Here is a 19076-nt window from a genome sequence, read left to right as displayed (position 1 = left end):
TGGACAACGGGCTAACTGTGATCACCATGGTAGCACAGACTGAGACGGAAGCAATTGGACTGAAGAAGGGAGTAGAAGGAGGGAGGGAGGCAGGGAAGGAAGAAGGCAGGGACGGACGGACGGATGGATGGATGGATGGATGGACCGACCAGGCTCTGTGAACTGTACTAACTTAGCCAAACTTAGTTACAATTATAAAAACTTCTGCCCACGGGAACACTGTAAAGTAACCAGAAGAAGTAAGCAGGTCTGAAGTACAGGACCAGAGACCAAAGGTCTCCCTGGAATCCACATTCCAGCAGGGAGACATAGTCTCCCCTAAGGTAGACTGGAAATTCAAGTCCAACGGCTTGGACTGGGAGGGCCTACAAGAGAATTTCCGGCTACAGAGAGAACTTCAGGTTCAAGGGCATCTATAATGGGAGGGGTAGTCCAGCAACCATGTCCAGTTCCACCAGGTACAGGGCACACCAAAGCCCCAGGGGGCAGAGACCAGATGCTGGATAGTCAAAATAAACAGACAAAGGGGTTTGAAGGCTGGCCAATCAGTAAGGACATTTGTCCCAGCCTCTGGCTTAGGAAAAGATTATGCATTTTTCAACCTCCAGTGAACTGTCAGGACCACAACACACACACACACACACACACACACACACACACACACACACACACACACACATACACACACACAGGCAAAAGTACCCTGTCCTTCTACTGGCCTGAGAGAAACCAAGCAGAGATGCTGCTCAGGGAATAAATTCAGCCACTGTTGGGACTCAGGCCCTCCCAAGCCAGCCAGGACTGAACACACAGCAACAGAAACCACAACTTGCATGCTGTGCCTGGAGGTTCTGCTCCATCCTGCCTGTGCCAGGCTCCACCCAGTTTCAACAGCCCAGGAGGAGCAAATGGGTTCTCCCAGGGAAACCACACTTCAAGCTTCTAATCACTCAGAAAGATGGGTAAGTCCTTCACACACGCCAAAGTGTCGTTTCAACTTGTGAGCATCTTCCCTGCGAGCCTCACAGATATGTCCATCACTTGGCATTCAAGCACGATGTCTTAAATAAAGGTTTGAGTGACTTGGCAGTCAGCACTCAAGGACTAGGGACAGAGCAGGCCCAGCCTAATGTGGGTCATGAGGGTGTCCCAGACAACAGATACATGACTCCTGTGTGAGGCTAGATGCAGCCCTATGTTATCTCAGGATGTGATTTTATAGACTCTGTGCGGCTTGAGAGTCATGTGGTCTTGTGGGTCACAAACCCTTTGGTGGTCACATATCAGATATCCTGCAGATATGCAGACATTATGATTCATAACAGTAGCAGAATTACTGTTATGAATAGCAGCGAAATAGTTTTATGGTTGGGGGTCACCACAACATGAGGAACTGTATTCAGGGGTCTCAGCGTGAGGAAGGTTAAGAACCACTGCCCTCTAAGAATGCAGAGGCAGAGAGGCAGGGCCCTCTAATCAGGGCAGACACACTGAGGTGGCTGAGCTGACACGGAAGTACACTCCGCTCTTCACCCTTCTCTGCTGTCCGAACCTGAAGTAAAGCTGTAGGCCAGGGGGAGATCTAAGCCATCCCATGTGACCAGGCAGGGCTGCTCCTCTCGTCTGGATGCTCTGACACATCCTGTCTTTTGGATTCAGACATGAGTGAGACCACTGTCAAATGCCTGGCCTGAGTCCAGCTTATTCAGCACAGCATGACCCACAAAAGCAAGTGAACCACAGTGAGGCCTTTTATCCCAAGTAATGGCTGCATTTTAGTGTGGGTATTTCTCCCTGAGCCAGGAAAGCCCCCACTCAGAACCTGTGGGTCATACTGAGCTTCCATGCTGGCATGACAACTGGCCTTTGAGCCTACCTATGCCCCACTACCTCTTTTCTTCAGGGAAACCCTGGGGCACTGCGGCCTGGACAGGACCACACAATGTTCCCGGGATCTACAGTGGTTCAACTGGCTCAACAGGTCCCAGCCTCCTGAACAGAGCACATCCCATGGCAGGAACTCAGTGGAAGTGCTCCCAATCCTAAAACCACAGCCAAAAAAACAAAATAAAATAAAACCACCACTGCAATTTGACCCTCCACTCTGGTGGCCAGGATCACACAGGTGAAAGTAGGACTGGGTATCTCTTTTAAGAGCCACTGAGGTGATTGTTAGGACAGCTGTGGGGAGGGGCAAGCAGGAGAGAGAGACACAGGAGTAACGTCCCCATCTGCAGTGAGGTTGAAGGTCATGAGTCTGCAAGGCTTTGGGAGCTGTTCACAGTTCAACAGTAGTATGTGTCTATACTCCCAGCGCTCCTTCTGCACAGTGAGAGGCAGAGGCAGGAGAATGCCCACAAGCTCAAGGACCATCCCACCAGTGTACACAACACAGCAGCAAACAAAAGACCCAGAGTCAAACAAGGTGGACGGAGAGAACCGACACCTGGGACTGACCTCTGACCCTCCACATGCATGCACACAAACTTTAAAAAAAAAAGGCATACTGAAAATCTTCTCAGAGTAGCACATTTTTAAATGCTTTCGAATGCTAGGTACAGGGTTTATAAGCTTTTTTAAGCTTTGAGTGTTCAAATCAAACACATTATCAGGTGGTTTTGAAGGGGTTCCACATGGGTCTAGGGATTTCCTGCTACTGTTAGGTGAGCATTAACCTTTATTTGAGGCAGTAGAGGTTCACAGCTGATGGGCTCTTCTGATCTACTGCAGGTGGACAGGGTGAAGCTGCAGGTGGACAGGGTGAGGTTGCAGGTGGGACAGGGTGAAGCTGCAGGTGGACAGAGTGAGGATGCAGGTGGACAGGGTGAAGCTGCAGGTGGAGCTGCAGGTAATAGGGCCCATTGATGCTTCCTGATCATGTAAGGACTCTGCTCCAATGGTCTCCAGGAAGGGCTCTCTGAAGCCTAAGACCCAGATCCCAAGCCCTAAGCCCTGTGCTCAAGGCTCCAAAAGTGCAACACCTGTCTGACAAGAACCCTGAGGGCCTCCACCTTCACTGCACTCTGCTCCCCAGGCCCCACTTTGAAGTCAAATGCCATGAACGAAAGAGAAGGACATGAAGTAGACCCACAGTGCTGCCCTAACTGCAGCACCCTGTTTCCACGGAGAATATCAAGCTCTCACTTGCCAAGTTAGGTCCTCCCTTGCAAAGGACCAGGGTTCAATTCCCAGCACCCACATGGCAGCTCACCAACTATGTAACTCCAGTTCCAGGTGATCCAACACGCTCACACAGACATAATGAAGGCAAAACAGCAGTGCATATAAAATAAATATAACTTTTTTAAAGAGTCGCCTCTCATCCATCACCATCATCATCGTGATGCAGTCATTAAAAGAACAAGACAGAACCACCTGGAAGTTGCACTGTGAACTTCTCAAATGGAACGCTACTCGGCACTAACTGTGAAAAGGACAGGTACACGCAGCATGACTGATCACCCACAGCCACATTTAGCCAAAAGCGAAACACCAATGAAGTTGCTCTTAGGTAAAGCTTACAGAAACCCGGGCAAATGAGGCACACATATCCATTCCTGGAGGTGGGAAGTGACAAAGACCTGTGGGAAGGGGGACACAGTAATCCTGTGGACAGGAGGTACTTGGGACAGTGGAAGCTTCCAGAAAGCATGCATCACAGCATCCTAAAAAGGGCAAAAACTTCACAGTGAGAGGCAGGAGCCCTCCTCAGGTGACCCCAAGTGTGATGGTTTGCATATGCTTGGCCCAGGGAGTGGCACTATTAGGAGGTGTGGCCTTGTTGAAGTAGGTGTGTCACTGTGGGTGTGGGCTTAAGACCCTCCTCTTAGCTGCCTGGAAGTGAGTATTCTGCTAGCAGCCTTCAGATGAAGATGTAGGACTCTCAGCTCTGCCTGCACCATGCCTGCCTGGATGCTGCCATGCTCCCACCTTGATGATAATGAACTGAACCTCTGAACCTGTAAGCCAGCCCCAATTAAATGTTGTCCTTATAAGACTTCCCTTGGTCATGGTGTCTGTTCACAGCAGTAAAACCCTAACTAAGACACCAAGGGAGACAAGTCCCTCAAGCTGGGCTCTCCTGTTAAATAGGAAACTTTCCTAAGAGGTCGGCTACTTGCCTCAAGCCCGCCTTTACTGCTGTAGTGTTTTTCCAGTTCTGACATCAACGTTGTCTGAAGCAGAGACAATCCAATGGTGTCCTGAAAGTTCTACCAGAGAAGATGACAGTCCTAAGAACACATTCTCCCTAGTGTTCACAGTGGGGTGCTGGTACGTCAGCAGCTCCCAGGTACACGGGGCTTCCAGGCCCAATAGGAACACCATCTAAACTGAGAAACCGTAGCAGCTGAGTCTCTGCTTGTGTGTATGAGCTCGTAAAACCTGCACTCTATAACCCTCCAATCAGATATGACCATGCTTTTCTCTTAACCTCCCATCAGTTTTCAAAGGCTGTAATAAAGTAATAAATGGCTCAAAAACCATTTTCTACAAATGCAAAATGGGGAAAAAAGGTTTTAAAATGCTGCAATAAACATTGAGTTTTGAAGTATTTTCCCCTGGTATTTTGTCTCCTTTTGCTAACCCAACTGTCACACCAAGATTCTCTAAGTCTTGCACTGGACACTAAACACCTGGAATAACGACTTCAAAAAGGTGCCTAAGAAAGAGACCCCATCAAAAGGAAGGAACTGTGCTTGGGAAGGAGGGAGGGAAGTAGGTAGGTTATCCTCAGATAAGCAAAGGAGGCTCAGCCTTCAAGGAGGAAGACAGAAGGCTGACCTCAGTGGGAAGAATCCCCATCTTCTGCCTCCTGCCCTCTACACTACACAGACGACAGAGAGGGAGCTCTGGGCTCGGGTGCCATCCCCTCTCTCCTCTCTACACCTGATGGCTGAGACAATGCCTTCTGGCAGTATAACCTGGCAGCCTGGTAGACCAGGGCCTCTTCCTTCCTACAGACACACAGTGTGCCTGCTCTGGAAACTCAGACCCACACATGAGATCTGTATAACTATAAACATGCCGGAACCTTACTGACATCTCCATATCACAATACAGAGAAGATCCTGTTATCGTTCCCAACACAGACTCTCGTGTGAGACAGGCTGGCCTCAAACTTGCCATGTAGCTGGACATGACCCTGAGACCTCTGATCCTCCACCTCCAACGCACTGGGATTAGAGGTGTGCACCAGCACACCCACCCAGTTTACACAGCACTGGGATTGAACCTGGAACCTTACAACTCGTGCACTTTACCGACCCAACCTCCCTACATATCCAGCTCTGGTTTAGATCGCATAGCAAATCTCTGTTCTTGGGGAAAAGAAAAGAAAAGGCGGGACATTTAGCTCAGTGGAGCGCTTGCCTAGGAAGCAAGGCCCTGGGTTCGGTCCCCAGCTCCGAAAAAAAAAAAAAAAAAAAAAAAAAAAAAAAAAAAGAAAAAAAAGGCACAGACAGAGTGGTCACAGCTGTTAGAAACATATTCAATTGCAGAAAATATGAATTGCAGCTAATGGAACACCATTCTGTGTGGTTGGTATATTAGACAAAGACACGGAGCCTGCTATTTGAGGGAAAGTGTGCCCGCTTTTCTGATGACAGCACAAACTCCTCGTCGTGGCTAAGTTGACTTAACAGCGTGCTAATAAAAGACGCACAGGAGAGGAAGAAAGCAAACAGAAGCACGGGTGACTGCAGCGAGCCCCCAGATCACTCGCCCACTTCAGCCTTAGAAGTCCCGTGGCACACAGCTGGCAGATGGCCAAGACGATACTGGATGGACTCAGAGTCCAATGCTGTCAGGGAACACTTCCCCCACGACTCAGCGATGCAAGCACCAGTAACACAGAGAAGGAAAGTGACCCTTCTTTCTTACAGTAGCGGCATGGCCCTCAGTGTCCTCCTTTTACACAGAGGCAATGGGGGAGCTAGAACTGGGCCAGAGCATGGAGTGACTATGACACTGCCCTGTCTCCACCCACCAGGGTCCACTCCACCCTCTATGCCTCGATGTACCTGAGACCCCATATCACCTGGCCACATGGCATCCCTGAGCACCTCAGACCTTTCCTGCTAACAACACTTGAAATTTCCTCAGACCCTGTGCCTGGAAGCCCCAAGCATGGGGCATGGCTGTCCTTGGCGGCCTCTGAAGAGTTCTAGTTAGGCATGCATCTTGAGAGCCGCTCAACAGGGAAGGAATGACTAAATGGGCACAGCGACAGATGAATGGACAGAGGAATCGTATGCCTCCTATCTGCTTGTCATTGGCTCAGTGACCTGTCAGTCTGTGGAGCTGGAAAGTGGGAGGGCAGACGAGATGTGGGCTAAGAAGGAAGGTAGTCTCCACGGCTTAGCAAAGATGGCAATTGAACTTAGAAACCACGGCATGAGGACACCTCATGGGAAACTCAGACGAAGAGCCTGATCTCGCTCACTGCAGCCTACAGCACCAACACCTCAGCCTGCCCAGTGTGGGAAAGTAGGACAGTCGCAAAGCAGAGGACTACACACAACACATGCTACCAGGTGCAATACACACATGCAACTGTGTACAATACACATATGCAGTCTGGGCAGGTGCTTACTTAGTCAAGAGGGCCTCGAACAAGACAGACACCCAAACCTCCCCACAGAAGAGACAAAAACAAATAGCTTACATGGAGAATGTTAGCCTCCACCTGCCCTTAACTGACGATTAGAACAGGGACGAAGGGAGACAGATTATTCCAACCGGGAATGAAATACCAAGGGCAAGAGAAAAACGAAACAAGATACAAAGGTCGGCCTTACAAAGCTAGGCACACCCAGGGACACAGAGGGACAGCAACGGAAACCAAGATGACCAAGTCCTCTCCTTCAGGATACAGAGGGAAGGCCTCCCCAAATTCCACAGTGCCTGGAAGGCTAGGTCAGTTCAGGGACCAGGCATGCCTCTCACTACCAGAAGGTTCTGGAAAGTGGATATGCAGCGGCTTCTCAAGCCCACCGTGTGCCACTTATTAGGCATGAAAATAGAAGTTTTGCTCAAGCCGGCAGAAAGGCATCTCTGTAGGAAATGAAAGAGTCAAACCACAAAAACCATGAAAGGCCTGAGCTGGGAGGCGATGCCCGCCTAGTACAGGCCGGCCCGGGGCTTTGAGGAACCCTTTACCACCTCCCCACTCCTTACTGCCTGCGGTGCAGAACAGAGAGAGGGTGGACACGGAGGACGACGACTTCATCACCTGTGTTTTTCACATCCCAAATACCATCCTAAGATCAATTCCTCCCACTCCTCAATGGGGGGAACAGGCAGGCAAGTTCTGACTTCGTTTACCAGCGGCTGACATAACGAGGGTCAGACACCGGCAACCTCCACACCCTCTTCAATAAACTTGCGCACTGGCGCAATACTTCGCTTTCGTGAGCTCAGTTCCTCCTGGAGGCTCAGGTGCACACCTGCGTACATTGAAAGGCTGGCTCAGCTCAGATGAAACAGGCCCAAGGCTGGCTCCAGCATCATCTCCCCCAGAGAGAGCAGAAGCCACCTAGGCAGGGCCCAGGACTAGGGGATGGGGTGTGGGGGTGCCGCCTACAGCTGGCTCAAACAGGTGTCCTTAGTGGCCGAGGCTTCCACATCTCAAGCACACCTGCCTGACTCCAAGAAGGAAGAGGACATTTGCAGAAGAAAAAAAAGTATCCCGGGACTGCTCCCTGGAGCAGGTGTTTGCAGCATCCCGGGATGGCTCCCTGGAGCAGGTGTTTGCAGCATCCCGGGATGGCTCCCTGGAGCAGGTGTTTGCAGCATCCCGGGATGGCTCCCTGGAGCAGGTGTTTGCAGCATCCCGGGATGGCTCCCTGGAGCAGGTGTTTGCAGCATCCCGGGATGGCTCCCTGGAGCAGGTGTTTGCTTCCCACCACCACTCACTTGGGGCTGGAGAACACATCAAACCCACTCAGGCATCCTGGACATGGAAGGAGGAGGCTAGAACCAAAGGCCCTAACAGTTGAGAAGAAGCTCTGCTGTCCCCTACATTAAATGACACAGGACACGGGTAAGAAGATGTTCTGCAGTTCCCCACATTGTATGAGACGCTGCTTCCTTGGGCTTCCCTACTGCTTTGAAAAGGGACTGTTGGTACCCTTGTACCACAGAAGAAAGAAAACGGAACAGCCTACCCCTGAGAGGTAACGGGCAGCGGGCATGTATTAAGGCCAAACTAATTTACAGATGGATGTGCATACAGATAAACCGCTATCCCTCTAAGCATCAAGGGAACTTCATAGTGTGTGTGACCTCGAGCTGAAGTGCTTTATGGAGACCAAACCAATCAACCTAATGCTGACTACAGTCCCCCAAACCCCGCCAGATCGGTGTGCACGGCAGACTTACAGACACCAGAGGCAGAACCCCAACTCCATAGGAAGTGGACGTTTAGGTAAACGAGACCCCTCTGGGATGCTGACTACCAATGGCAAACGCCTGGCCAAAGCCCTGCATAAGAAGCTCTCACTCAGCTCTCCCGTGCTACTGCAATGTAGCAGAGGGCACTCGATTTCCTTCCCCTTCCTTCGCCTCACACACAATTGGTAAACCAACTGTCTGGGTTTGCAGAGAACCACGGAGTAAGCCCTTGGCCCACCACACCCTGCAGGCCTAGAATCTAGAGACTACTCATAGGGAGTCAGAAAGCCATCCAGACCACACTTCCCCCAAGGTCCTATGGTACACGCTGTGACAACACTGGCGGGAAGGGGGTGGAAAGTCCCCCACCACCATGTGCTATAGAAATGCTACGTGCAGCACATAAGCCCAAGTCAACAGAGCCTAAGCAACCAGCCCTCCTGGCCCTCCAACACCCCAAAGCCAATATACTCACCACTGCCCCCACCCCCAAAATGACTGCTTCCAGCACCAAGGTTTGAGGTGGGAACTAACCCCACTAGCCCAGCTAAGAACTCACCCACGAGGTCGTACATGTCAACTGCTCGTGGTGAGAAAGCCGAAGGAAGATTCCCGCTGGCCTCCTGCACGGATCCCATATGCAGCCTTCCTCCTTAGAGACCCGAACCTTAACAACAGAGTAAGAGTCATGTCCCCGTGTTTCCTCTCAGCCAAGAGGAAAACTCTCCAACTTTCTGAGCAAAACTTTGATTTTAATCCTTAGCACAAGCGCCACTCAGTTCCTAACCACCTAACATGCCTCTAGACGGTGTTAATTAGGCAGAGTAACGGCCAGACATGCTTCCCTAAACTTTCTACTTCTCTGATTCAGAAAAATTAGTCATTAAGCTTTCTTATGTAATTGCCTATTAAAATAGGCTGATTTCCTGCCTGCCACAAACGCTCAGAGCCTCGTGAAACATAAAAAATGGAGAGTCAAAAGCTTCTTTCATCTGGAGGTGGATGGCTATGGCTTCCGGTGAACTTGGCCACTTCGTTTCTCCACAGACACACAACCAGGGTTGGCGCGCACCCCTGATGGTCCTAACTGCAAACAATCGTGACTGCATCACCACGTCTCCACCAGGCCCCGCTGCAGGGGCCATGGGCTGTAGGGTTTGTTGGGTCTTTTGTTTGGTTTTTGTTTTTGTCTTTGTTTTAATTGGTAGTGGTCTTTCCTTCCCCTTTCTAAAGATTGGTAATAATTTACTGATATTCATTGATTTTTTTTCCCTTTCAAGCAAACAATAGTGTAACTAGTCTGTGTAGCATGAAGCCAAGAGAAGCCAAACTTCAGAGACATGGAAGTGGGTAGAGAGACTTTCGGACTCAAGATTGGGTACCACGCCAGGTACGGAAGGCCTCAGCCTGGAGGCACCCCTCCCGCTGTGTTCCAGGTCATGCGATGTACAAGACCAGAGGAAGGGGCAGAGCAGATGGGTGACCTTAAGTTTTCCCTTCTTGGCTTTTTTCCTTATGATTTATTTATTATTTTGTATGTGAGAGTGTTTTGATTACACGTATGTCTATGTACCACAGGTGTGCACAGGCGTCAGAGTGGCGCCTATGGCGGTCAGAGGAAGGTGTGAGGTCCCCTGGAACTGCAGTCGTAAATGGTTGTGAGAAGAGTCCTCGGATCCTTTGCAAGACCAAGCGCTCTTGCCCACCAGCCAATCCATCGTCTCTTTCCCCCTTTCAAACCTTAACCTTTGTCACTTCTCACCAAAGGTTGACATCTTAGGCTGAGTCTGTCTCTACACAACCACATGACTGAACACCATGCGGCCATGATTAAAGCAAACTAGTGACAAAGGAACTAGAGAACAGGTAAGCGTCGCCCGTGACTACAGGAACACAGTCGCTCCACTGCACGAGGCCTTCCACTAACACAGTGGTGGAAAGCAGAAAGCACCACAGTCAGTCAGAGCAGCTGCTCCAGCCACCAGGTGACTGCTCTATAACTTAGGGAGGCCCCTGTCTTCAATTAGTGTGTAACGCACATCACAATCAAAAGGAAAGAACTCATTTCCCAAAAGTCCTTTTCATGGTCAACTCTACCATTTCTCCCACATTTGCTTTCCTGTTTAACTCCTAAGCATACACCAGGTCCTGCCTGAAGTCCTGTTCACTTCTTGCAGATTTGGGTTCCCTTGGGTCTCCATTGGGACAAAGCCAACAGAGAAACGAGTCTTCCAATGCCCTTCCTGTCCCGGCACAAGGAGACAGGCTTGAATCACTATGGAATCCCCAGGAAGAAAGTATCTGGAGGCACTGGTGGTAGGGGCTCGGCTCAGCACCATGTAGCAGACGAGAATGAGAAGCACCAGGCAGGACTGACAGACAGGACAGACTGGCTTCCCGTAGCTATGAAGTCAGACTGAGGTGGGATACCTGAGTCTGTCTGGCTGGGGAAACTGCAGAAATGAGCTAGACCTCTCCCTGCAGTCCCGGAAAGCTCCAGGGAAAGCCCGGCCTCCACAGCACAATGCAGAGCTCACACAGGGAGAGACAGAGAGAGCGCAGAGCATCTCGCCCTGGATGATGAGAGCAGGCAGAGACTGCCACATTGGTCGTCTAGTGCTGAGCTAGCTGTGTATACACAGAATATAAACGCTTGTTTGTTAGAACACTGTAGTGCAGGCTGGTCCCAACTACCTACTAGCTCTGGCTATCCTACAAATCATCCTCCTTGTGTTGGGATTGCGGACATAAGCAGCCACAGCAGCTAAATAATGTGATTTGTATTTTTTAAATTTTTTAGCAATTACCTACAATGTCAGTACCCAAACGACAATGATGAAGCAGTGGGTATGCAGCTGAGTCTCAGGTATGATACCATCAGCAATCAGAAGGAGGACAGGAGGATCACCATGAATTAAGCCAGCTTGGAATACATGATGAGTTCAGGCTAGCACGGGCTAGCAAGGGCTAGCAAGATTCTGTCTCAAACAACAACAAAAGAAAAACTTAAACATCGAAACTTTGCCTAGATAAGAAACATCTGTTCACCTAAAAGATGGCAGAGAAACTGGTAAAGAAGCTGTGTTTGCAGGGCCAGTACCACGGAACCCTATGCCCTAGGGTGCAGCCAGGGACTCTGCAAGGACATGCTCAGACACCCCAGCACTGTGTGGGGAAATGGGAAACGCTAGGTGCAGGGAAACGCTAAGCTACTGGTGTTTCCCCCAGGTCTCTATTCCGAACAATCATACAACGAACACAAATTACAGACATTTAGAGTAACAGCATATTTAAAATAACAGGACGGCTCGGCAGACCGCAGTAATTGAGGGCTATTGTTCACGGCATTCTGCCCCCTTATTAGTACCATCTTGATTGAGGTCAATTTCAATGCATAGCTACCCACACCTCCACACTGAGAATCCCCAGATCCGCCTGGCTGGTGGCTCCTTGGAATTCTCCTCCAATCACACACCAGCTACCAATTCCGGTTTCCAAGGGATTTACCCAGGTCTGTCTGGTCCCTCTAGGCTTAGGGCTTGACAGGAACAAAGCAGTAACACACAGTGACTGCAGCATCACAGACTCACTCATGCCCACCCAAGTTCAACAGTGTCCCATTCAGAGGAAAAGCAAGCATGTAGACCTCCACCCCAAAGTGGAGCCCTCGGTACTTCCCCACTCATCAATGGCTGGGGAGCAGTTATAAAAACCCAACCTAACAGACTGGCTGGCCATGCCTATTCCAGGGCCCCTTGGTCACCTCTTCATTAACATAGTCACCTTGTAGTTTGCTTGTAAGATAAGGGGTTTTATTTCCTTCTTCAAATACTGTTCACAGAAGGCTCATTAAATCTTTGTACGCAGATTTTCAAGAAGGTTACACTTCTCCAACGATCACCCCTTCATTCAAAGACAGAAACTGAATCCACACACTCTGGAGGCTTGAGCCACCCTTGGCCTTCCTAGGGCAGGAGGCCCAGCACACCAGAGGCACCCAACGCCTCCCCACATCCTTCCAGGAAGGTCACAGGGTGAAGAACACGCAGCCGGGGCCCTGACTCAGCACACCTAGAGAACCCAGCTATGCCCGGCCATCGGCTCTAAGCACCTGCACTACACAGCAGCCCTCTCATGGCAGAGACATGTGCCTACTGTTACATCAGTGTCTAGCGTGACTTTCCAAAACAGGCACTGACATAAATACAAATGTAAAATTAAACCACCACAACGAGGGGGAGGGAGGGAGGGAGGAGGGAGGGAGGGGAGGGAGGAGGAATTGAAAGTAATCAATCTCAATTTTCTTTGCCCAAATCCTGCCTGCCTCATCTACTAACTGTAAGAAATTTAACCCTGACGTTTTAAGGTGACATTCACATTCTGCAAACTAGGAGGAAACATATGATAGATATTTTTAATGAAAAATCCTATTTTGCAATGAAGACATCTTACGTACAGGGTTTCTCCAGACTTTAATAACTCCTTGGCCAGCAATATGCAAGAACCAGGATCAGTGGGATGGATCAGTGGATAAAGTGTGTGTTACAGGGGTTGGGGATTTGGCTCAGTTGTAGAGCGCTTGCCTAGCAAGCGCAAGGCCCTGGGTCCGGTCCCCAGAAAAAAAAAAAAAAAAAAAAAGTGTGTGTTACACAGGCATGAGTACCAGACCTCAGATCCCCAGAACCGAAGGCTGGCTGAGTGTGGCAGCCCACGTGGAATCCCAGCCCACAGGGCAGTGAGCAGATACATCTGTACCACAACAGGCCTGACCGTCCCTGGGTACTGCTGGACTCAGGGTCTGCTGCTTAATTACGGTCACCCAAGTTCATGGTATCAAGGGACCATGGTGCTGTCCACACCAGTGACTGCCAATTGAGCAAACCAATGAAGCCCCTACAGCATGACCCACACCCTATAACCCCCATCCCAAGCTCAGAGCAAACAGCTATCCTCACTGTCACTGAACAGAGGGGAAAGCAAAGAGTAACCCATGAACCCTGGCCTGGTCACGCGGGGCTCAGTGGGTCATTTAATTCCAGGTGTGGCAGCATAGCAATACAGCACTTAGGCGGCTTCTCTAATACAGGAGTTCAAGGCCATCCTGGGCTACACAGTGAACTCTAAGCCAGTTTAATCAGATCCTGTCATCTTTCCTGAACACAGAATACTTGTGGGACCTCCCTAAGGACAGATCCTTACCCTAACCCTAACCCTCTCTGACAGACTGGGAGAGAACAATTCCCAAGTGAATTCACAGGGAGGGTTGGAGAGGGGAGGGAACTGGGAACATGGGGACAGCTCCACCCTGCTGTGGGCAGAGAACTGAATCGAGGAGCCACTGTGGGTAACTTCTATTCGCCCTGCTAACAAATCACCCCCTTCCCCAAACACTCCAACTACCAAGGGGCTCCAAAGGTGTGAGGTGGCCAGAAGTGCACAGGGAGACAAAAGACCACCTGTGACTCCCAGGAGGCAGAAGAGACACCGCACACTTCGTGCCCACCTCATTACATCTGACTGCCAGTGTCACCAGGAGCTACAAGCTGAAGCCCTAAGCCCCAGGTGATATTAGTAGGGCTTCAGGAAGTGACCATGTTTACGTGAGGCCATGGGAGAAACAAGCGACACACTTTCTCTCTCTCCCTCTCCCTGCCACTTAAAGACACAGCAAAGAGCCAAGGCCCAGAAAGGAGTCCGCCCAAGGAGCTGCGTCTCCCAGCAACCTGACCTTTGATCCCCCCGCCCCCAAGTCTCCCGGAAGGAGAAATCTGTGGCTGTTAAGTCACTGCTATGACAGTCCACACAGATGAATACACCCACACATCTCCATGCCAGCCACCAATCCCAAATGTAAGCAGAACAACCCACCTTTCCCCGCCCCTGCCCACCAGCTGCCCAGAGATGCAAGACAGTCGAGAGAAATACTGGAAAGATGCGGCCTTAGAACCAGGCTTCGCCTGCACCTCCACACAGCTCTACAGAGAAAACAGGAGCAGGCTCAAACACCATTGCTGCTGCTGCTGCTGCTGCTGCTGCTGCTGCTGCTGCTGCTGCTGCTGCTGCTGCTCTGCTGCTCCTCCTCCTCCTCCTCCTCCTCACCCCCCTCCTCCTCCACAGACTCCTGTCCCCATTCTGCCGTTTCCATGCTCGCTCACTCAAGAGCTCTCTCTGCCTTCTCTCACCAGTCACACCCTCTCCTTGTAGCCAGGAACTTCAAGCTTCCACAGGGTGTTATGGGACTTCTGTCCTGGGTTTCTCCCTTTACAAATCACCAATGGCAGAGCAAGTATGATTCCATCGAAGTCCAACCTAGACTTACTTATAAAGCACATGGGTGGCCCCAAAACGGCCACACCAAGGTTAAGTCTCACTCCAGTGTGGACAACAACTCTCCCATATATGTACAGCTGGGGTCCCCAACTCAGTTCACCTTCCAGTCTATCACCTCCCAAGTCCACACCACCATGTGCGATTAAGGCAGGTTAAATAAATACCGATGTGTGTGGACAAAGTAAGGCGGGGTGAGAGTCCAATGGCCACCTCCACACACCTCCTTCTGGGAGGAACCGCTGACAACCAACAAGCCCTGAGGGTTTCATGCTCACAAATGCTCTGACCAAGACTACTACAACACAGGGGGTTCAGTGTGCCTCCCACTTCCTCTGTGTCTGCAATCTTAGGGGCCTGGCGCATCCCACTCACCTTCCTCAGGCAGGCCTCCCTTCCCTCGCACCTGAGTGTTGCCCTCGAGCTCTCTCAACCCAGCTTTTCGCTTCTCTCTCCCACCCCCTGCGCATCACGTCCACCTCAGACACCATCCACCCATCCAACCTGCTGAAGCCTCACAGAGCTACATGTGCAGCTAGAACCTAAGCTACAACGGAGATCCCTAAGTTTAGGTGGTACCATACCGTTGGCTGGAGTCCCCAATTCAATAAAAACAATAAAAAGCTGAACACAGCATTTCCTCACCCTCCGCTCCCTACACGTTCCGCCCCCTAACTACAGATCCGATCCCACCAGCTGGTTTGAGCTCCTGCTGCCACGATGGACTGAACTCCGAAACTGTGAGCCAATGTGAACCCTTCCCTCCTTAAGGCACTTTTGTGGGGCACGTTCTCACAGCGACATGCAGATCAACCAACACGCGTGTGCACACATGAGCACACATACCCCTCTGTACAAAATTTCATTCCCTACATCAGGACATGAGATGAACCACACCACTCAGCACTCAGCCTCAGACTCTGACATGTCTAAGTCGAGCAAGATGATGTCTCTGAATTGCTTTGGGGACTAAAACAATTAATAAACTAAACAGCACACCCTTTGTCACACGGCATACAAATTCCTGTCACTGACAGCATTAGCTTCCCACATGCAAAGTCTGTGTGAGGACTTCTCTATGGAGTGGGACCAGCAGGCCAGGGTCTCCTGTCAGCCCCAGCTGTTGGGGCTCAAGGACAAGATGGTCTGCCAATAAAGGGTCAATGTGTGTGAATAAGGAAACCCACACCCTCAGAAAGCACACATGGGTGATACAGGAGGAGAGAAGTCATGAATAGAATACATGGTCTACTCCTCCAAAACCCTACATTGAAGCCCCAACGTCAGAGAGTGAGGGTCAGCAGAAATGGAGGTAACAGCATCGATGATGTCATAAGGTGGGTCCCCTAGCAATATGCACAATGCTCATAGAGAGAAGAGCACCCATAAACAAGCCTGCAGACCACCTATACACAAAGAAATGACCTTGAGAGGACACAGTGAGAAGCTGTCACATGCAAGCCAAGGAAAGTGGCCTTGAGAGAAGCTACACCTGCCAGCACCTTGCTCTTGAACCCCAGCCTGAGAGCTACGAGGAATGCATTCACATCTGGATCTCCCTGGTGTGGCTTCTTGCCATGACCACCACATGCACGAGCAGACACCAAGCCTTCCCAGTGTCTTGAGCATCGTCCACCAATAGCCCACCATCCCTCTATTCTTACCTTGCAGAGCCAATGCCTGTGCCTGCCTTGTGTGGCAGCGGCTTCTGCATGCTGACTTGAGAGATGCCGCATATGAAGGCACTGAGAGAGGAGAGCTCTACACACTCTGCTCCCCATGCCAGACAACTGCCACAGTACCAGATCTAGCACCTCCTAAGGAAACCCACATCCACATGTCCACCTGCTTGACCAACACCCAGTGTTTCTGGCTGTGATAAGAGACTAGGGGCACAAGCTAAGAATAGACACCAACTGAGCCAGCTATTGCCCCACCCCCAGTGCAGGCAAATGGCCTGGGGCAGCACAGATTGTTCTCTGGGGCACAGGGGACAATCACAGTCATTTCCTTAGGACTCAAGTTAAAGGGTTGAGATGGGGTGCAGCCACAGTGTTTGTTGTGTTTATTTCTGTGGCTGGAAGGAGCAGTGGAATATTCAGGAAACATTCATTCCACAAGCACTTACTGCCAGATATGCATGGGAGAAGGATGCCAAGTGCCAGACGGATGGGAAGACGGCAGACTGTGACCAAAATGTCTGGGAGGGAAGAGCAGGAGCCTAGCCAAGAGGAGCCATGGGAGTAGGAACGACCACGTCAACAGCACCACGGCCTGAGGGGCCCATAAGCAGGAGTCCACACCTGAGCTCAGAAGCAGCCCATCACCCCCCAGGCTCCACAGAACAACCCAGCCAGGAAGGCCTACAACTCATTCTAGCAGACCCGAAAGCCACGGCCCTCCCTCAGTACCCCAACATCAACACCACCCTTTACCCAGTTCTCTCTGAATGTCACCTCCAAGCTTTGTCTACAAGGAGCTCGAGATGCTGTAAGCACAGGATGAGTTTACACACCGGTGTCAAGTCACCAATACAGCATTCCGCTCTCCCTGCCTTAAATGCTCTAAGTAGTACTCACAACCCAACAGGCTCCAGCAGAAGTACATCGAAGTACATCATCACCCCGTACTTGGGGAATGTGCAAAGCAGCTTGTGTTGAGCATCTCACCGCTGACAGAAGAGCTGTGTGAGGCAGGGGAGTCTACCATGAACAGATCCCGCTGCTCAGTAGCCCTAGCCTTTGGAGCACTTTTGAATTGTCTCTTAAGGACCAGTCTGCTCTTTTCTTCTCTCTTGTTGCCATCCTGATGAAGCTATCAATCAAATTCTCCTGCCTTTCCCTGCCCTGCCCTGCCCAACCAAGCACTGGCAGAATCCAGGGGAACGGTTAACTCAAATAGCCCTCTGATGACCCAAGGGACTTGGGCCTGTCCCTTGGGCTCCAAGTTCAGTTCGTCCCAATGGCTCTTTGGTCAAAGCTAAATCTTTCCACCCCCATGTTAAACCCTAGGTCATCTTGCAGTATTCAGAATGAGTTTCTTATACTTCTAGTCATGGACCAAACTAGTCCCCAGCTGGAGGTGATTAAGCCCTGACACTTAAAGCAAGAAAACTTACAGAAAAGATACTTTTTTTTTCTTTTCTTTTCTCTTCTTTTCTTTTTTTCTTTTTTGAGACAGGGCTTCATAATATAGCTCATCTTGGCCTGAAGATGGTTATGCAGCCAAGGCCAACCTGACCTTCTAATCCTCCCGCTTTGGTCTCCCAAGTGCTGAGGTCACAAATGTGCACCACCACAACCAACTTAAGAGGACCTAACCTGTAGTTTTGTTCCTGGTGGGGAAGCACTCCACCAGGTGAGCACTCCACCAGGTGAGCACTCCACCAGGTGAGCACTCCATCAGGTGAGCACTCCACCAGGTGAGCACTCCACCAGGTAAGTACTCCACCAGGTGAGCACTCCACCAGGTGAGCACTCCACCAGGTAAGCACTCCACCAGGTGAGCACTCCACCAGGTGAGCACTCCACCAGGTGAGCCGCTTCCTCCACCTAGGATTTCCTGAGGCCTTTACTTAGTACCATACATTCTGATGACAAGTCCCAAAGAAAGGATCCCTCAGTGACAACCATGGCAACCTCAGCAACCTGAGTGCACAGAACCCTTCCTTACAGAACCTCGTCCCTGTCACCACACAGGTATAAGTAGTCCTCAAGGCCACAGGGAGGGGGCCATAACAGCCAGGCTCCAGAGGGCACTCTTTGCAAGCCCAAGTCGTGGGTGAGATCCTGTCTGTGTCACATGACCGTGGTCCCTGAGCACTTTGGCCCCTTGCTAGGGGAGTATGTAGTGCAGTCACCCTTAAAGCAAAGTGCACAGTCACATGAATCCCCAGGTCCAACCCTGGCTCAGACATCAGGGGCCAGCTACAAGACTCAGGCAATTGGTGATCTTGACTAGGATATAATACAGGCCACCAAGAGTCAGGACACGGATGACCCTGAGCCCAACTGGAAGCCTAAGGCAGATGGGAGCCAGGCAGAAAAGAACTGCGGTGGTGCCCCATGCTGCCTCCTAGACATGAGTCTATAGGCAGCAGGTGAGTTGGGGCTGAGGAGCAGCCAGGCCCACTGCAAAGGCCCCGGTGTTCTGTCGGGGGTTCTGTCGGGAGTTCTGTCGGGTGTTCTGTTGGGTGACTACATTTTTTTTCTTTATTTGCTTCATGACTTATCCTCAAAAGCCTTCAGGGCAAGGCCAAGAATGCCATTTCATTCTGGAAGCCCTAGTGGGCCTTTTAAAGGCTTGGGCAGAACAAGGCCTAGCTAGCTTTATGCTCTCAGATCTATTTATGGACTAAA

At 50.7% G+C, this 19076-nt stretch overlaps 1 protein-coding gene across 4 annotated transcripts in view; it reads right to left on the bottom strand.

Annotated features, from left to right (window-relative positions):
• Agap1 (ArfGAP with GTPase domain, ankyrin repeat and PH domain 1) overlaps positions 1–19076 on the bottom strand; it is a 428036-nt gene that overhangs the window by 387859 nt on the left and 21101 nt on the right. The window lies entirely within an intron of this gene.

This window comes from Rattus rattus, chromosome 4 (genome assembly GCF_011064425.1).
Source record: "Rattus rattus isolate New Zealand chromosome 4, Rrattus_CSIRO_v1, whole genome shotgun sequence".
Lineage (NCBI taxonomy): Eukaryota > Metazoa > Chordata > Mammalia > Rodentia > Muridae > Rattus > Rattus rattus.
This window is presented reverse-complemented; position numbering and strand designations above follow the sequence as displayed.